The sequence below is a fragment of the Chlorocebus sabaeus genome, chromosome 7 (genome assembly GCF_047675955.1).
Source record: "Chlorocebus sabaeus isolate Y175 chromosome 7, mChlSab1.0.hap1, whole genome shotgun sequence".
Classification (NCBI taxonomy): domain Eukaryota; kingdom Metazoa; phylum Chordata; class Mammalia; order Primates; family Cercopithecidae; genus Chlorocebus; species Chlorocebus sabaeus.
In genome coordinates, this window is record NC_132910.1 from 69,880,043 (window position 1) to 69,883,992 (window position 3,950).

General features: G+C 36.7%; 1 pseudogene; it reads right to left on the reverse strand.

The window, feature by feature from the left end:
- Window positions 1-291: 291 nt before the first annotated feature.
- LOC140712097 (NADH dehydrogenase [ubiquinone] iron-sulfur protein 5-like) lies at window positions 292-712 on the reverse strand (annotated as a pseudogene).
- Between the last annotated feature and the right edge of the window lie 3,238 nt (window positions 713-3,950).

Sequence of the window (3,950 nt, forward strand, 5' to 3'; positions counted from 1 at the left end):
ATATCAATTTTTTTTCTTTTTATGAAGAGTAGCTGTATATGTTAATTTCATATGAGTCATTTATTTCTTTTCTGTTTGTAACTTTCCCGGTCTATGCAGATTGTTTTGAAATTCTGAAAAATTTATATATTTATTACAAAGCAAAACCTAATTATTGCAGAAAAGTTAATAAATGCAGAACAACATTAACAATTTAAATAATCCACAATTCTACCACAATGGCAAATCATTTATATATGTGTGCATCATTCAGTTTAGTGTTTTTTTTTTTCCTTTAGGATGGAGCAATCCTTTATTTTTACACACTTTGACAAGGAGGTTTTCTGTAAACAACCTTTCCAGTGGAGAACAGAGAACATGAAATCAGCGCCCAGACATCAGCAGCTGCTCTGCTCAGGGCTGAGGCTCCCCCTTGCCCACGTGGTGAGGTGGCGGGGTGCACTTCCCTTCCTTTATCAGCTTATCCTGCTGCTTCCTGATGGGATTCATGTCTCATCGTTTTCTGCAGAAGCATACGCTCTATGAAATCATTATATTCTACCTTGCACTCTTTCTCTGCCCAGATACTACCGATTCCATGTGCACATTCTATCCATTCTTTTTCAAAACCATGACATCGACCAGGAATCTTGTAGGGCTGTTCAGCACTTTGGACTGTCAACCATCGATCTATGTTAAGGCCAAACCTTTTCTGCACATCCAAGAAAGCCATGGCAATCTGATGCTCATGCCCCTATCTCTTCTCTAGTTTAGTGGTTTTTAAAAATCACAATATAATTACTGGATTTACTGGCTAAGCAAGGCTCAGCATGCTCGCCATGCTCATAACATTCTTCTAAGTGATTTCTTTCACCTAAATTACTCTCCTGCTACTGTATGGCCTGCTCGTTAGCTAGATTTTTTTGGTCAGAATAGCCACTGCCCTCAAAAGCAAGGGGGTAGGCATAGTAATGGTCACTTCAAAGATCTCCACATCTGAATCCCTGGAAACTGTTAATATGTTATGTTGCATGCAAAGGGGAATTAAGATTGCAGACAGAATTAAGGTTGCTGATCAGTTGACAGATTATCCTGGCTTATCCAGGTCAATTCAATGTATCCACAAGGTTCCTTAAAAGTGGAAGGGAGAGGTCAAAAATGAGAGTCAGAAAGAGACAGGATGCTGAAAGTAGGGTCAGAGAGATGCTATGTTGCTGGCTTTGGCGTCGGAGAAGGGGAGCCATGAGTCAAGGGACGCAGGTGACCTCTAGCAGTTGAAAAGGCAAAGGAACAGATTTTCTCCTATGGCCTCCAGAAGGGAATGCTGCCCTATTCACACCTCAATTTTAGCAGAGAGAGCCCCCATGTGAGACTTCTGAACTACAGAATTGTGGTTGTTTTAAACCACTAAGTTTGTGGTAATTTGTTACGGCAGTAATAGGAAACTGAATTCCTTCTTTCCTTCTCCTCTCTCAAAAAGTAAGGGCTCCTCAGTGCTGGGCACTGTATTAGATGCTGGGGCATGATGCTAGATGCAAGAAACAGCAGTGAAGGAACTAACAGAAGGAAACAGAGCAGAGAAAAAAAGAATTAATGCCACCCATAATTCCACAGTTTAGCAATCTATTGGAATAGCTGCAGCCTCTCTGCCTCTTGCTTTACTGTAAGGAGAGAGTTCTCTACATAGCTCACATTTCTTTACACCTTTCGAGAAGCACCTGACTGCCTTTGTTCAAGACTATCTTCTCAAGGATGTTTGTAGGGTAGACATCAGAATAAACAGAATAACAAGTAAAATATAGGCCAGAAAAAAATGACGTTGATATAATGGCAAAAAAAATTAATTTCACAATGGAATCGTTCATTTTATATGTATAAAAGCAAGTTAGGTGGGGCGCGGTAATCCTAGGACTTTGGGAGGCCGAGGTGGATGGATCACTTGAGGTCAGGAGCTTGAGACCAGTCTGGTCAACATGGTGAAATCCTGTCATTACTGAAAATACAAAAATTAGCCAGGCATGGTGGCGCATGCTTGTAATCCCAGCTACTTGGGAAGCTGAAGTGTGAGGCTTGCTTAAATCCAGGAAGCGTAGGTTGCAGTGAGCTGAGATTGCGCCACTGCACTCCAGGCAGGGCGACAGAGCAAGACTCCATCTCAAAATAAATAAATAAATAAATAAAATAAACAAATAAAAGCAAGTTAGATGAATTTAAAATCTTGATTATAAAATGTGAGTATAAGTTTAGCAAAGATAAAAATAGGAAAAACTAGAAACGTTAACTAAGCTATTGTATTAGTCTATTCTCATGCTGCTAATAAAAACATACCTGAGACTGGGCAATTTATAAAGGAAAGAGGTTTAATTGACTCACAGTTCAGCATGGCTGGGGAGGCCTCAGGAAATTTACAATCATGGCGGAAGGCCAAGGGAAAGCAAGGCACCTTCTTTACAAGGCAGCAGGAAGGAGAAATCCAAGCAGGGGAAACAGCAGACACTTATAAAACCACCACGTCTGTGAGACTCACTCATTATTATGAGAGCAGCATGGGGAACCTCTCCCATGATTCAGTTACCTCCACCAGGTTCTGCCCTTGACATGTGGGTATTACGGGGATTATAATTCAAGGTGAGATTTGGGTGGAGACACAGAGTCAAATCATATTAGAAAGTCGAGGAATTATCTGGTTTTTGGAGTTTGCTCTGAAAATATTTTCTGGTTGGAAAACCAAGTAGAATGCAAGCTTATATGTTGTGATTATATTTCTATTTAATATTTCTTCAGAGCTGAAACAGTGGCGTTGAAATGGTGGGATCAAAACTGAAGAAGTATGTGCCTTACAACAACAAGAAAAATACCTAACTAAAATACTTGGGTAAAACTTTTGCAATGTCTTACCGAAATTATGACTTCTCATGTATTTGATAAATTACTTTTAAACAAAGTAATTCCTGAAGCACTGAAAGAAGCAATGCCTTTGGTGTTTGACTTATGTTTATTTATCTACTTTCAGATGTAATATCTGTAAGCTTTCAGAAAAATAATCATTGAAAGATATCAAGCAATAAACATCTACCAAATAAAGCAGAAAAGAATTTTAGAGTGCTTTTTGTTTCTTTACATTGATTCCACAAGTGTGACGTTCATCTGATTTCCTTTTAAGTGTTCCTACATCAGTAAGTGAAATAAAACAGAACATTTACTCCGGTTTATTTAAACAAAAGATTTGCAAATATAAAGTTAAGCTTAAAAGGCATTTTTCCTTTTTTATCCAGGAAAGTTATGCATTCTTAAAATTTCCCTCATGATCATCATAGGAAATAAAAGAAATAAAAAACCACATGAAGTTCCACCATCCCAAGATAAACACTGTTATATTTTGCACTATTTCCTTCTAGTTTTTTGGGATCATATATTTTATATGGCATCATATAGCAAAATATAATACACAGCCTGATTTTTCACTGTAAAAGTAGTATATTCTATTGTAGAAAATTTAGAAAAATTATAACATAGATAAAAATTATTAAAATACATAATTGGGTTAATGACAAATCAAATTTACTATCAACTATGAAAAGTTCACCAAGTAAATTAATCAGTTTCACTAATTTATAATTCTCTACATTTTCCTAACTTATTAGAAAAAATATTAAATAAGTAACATTGGAAGGCTATAAAAGCCACATGTAATTTTCCATCAACTTTTTCCAAGAGTGGGAAAAAATCCTAACTACTAGAAAGATTGATTGGATTGTCAAAAATGTACAAAACTCAGCTATATAAACTGAGAAACTTAGTCACAAATAGATTTGTATTAATAGTGTTCATTTTCAAAATATTGAAACAAGATAGAAAATAAGTAAAAGTAAACAAAGAAAAAACACTTCCACTGAACTAGTGTAAGGACAGATTGCTACTACCAAACAGTTTTAGGCTTCAAACTTGGCATATATCTTTCCTAATAGTAT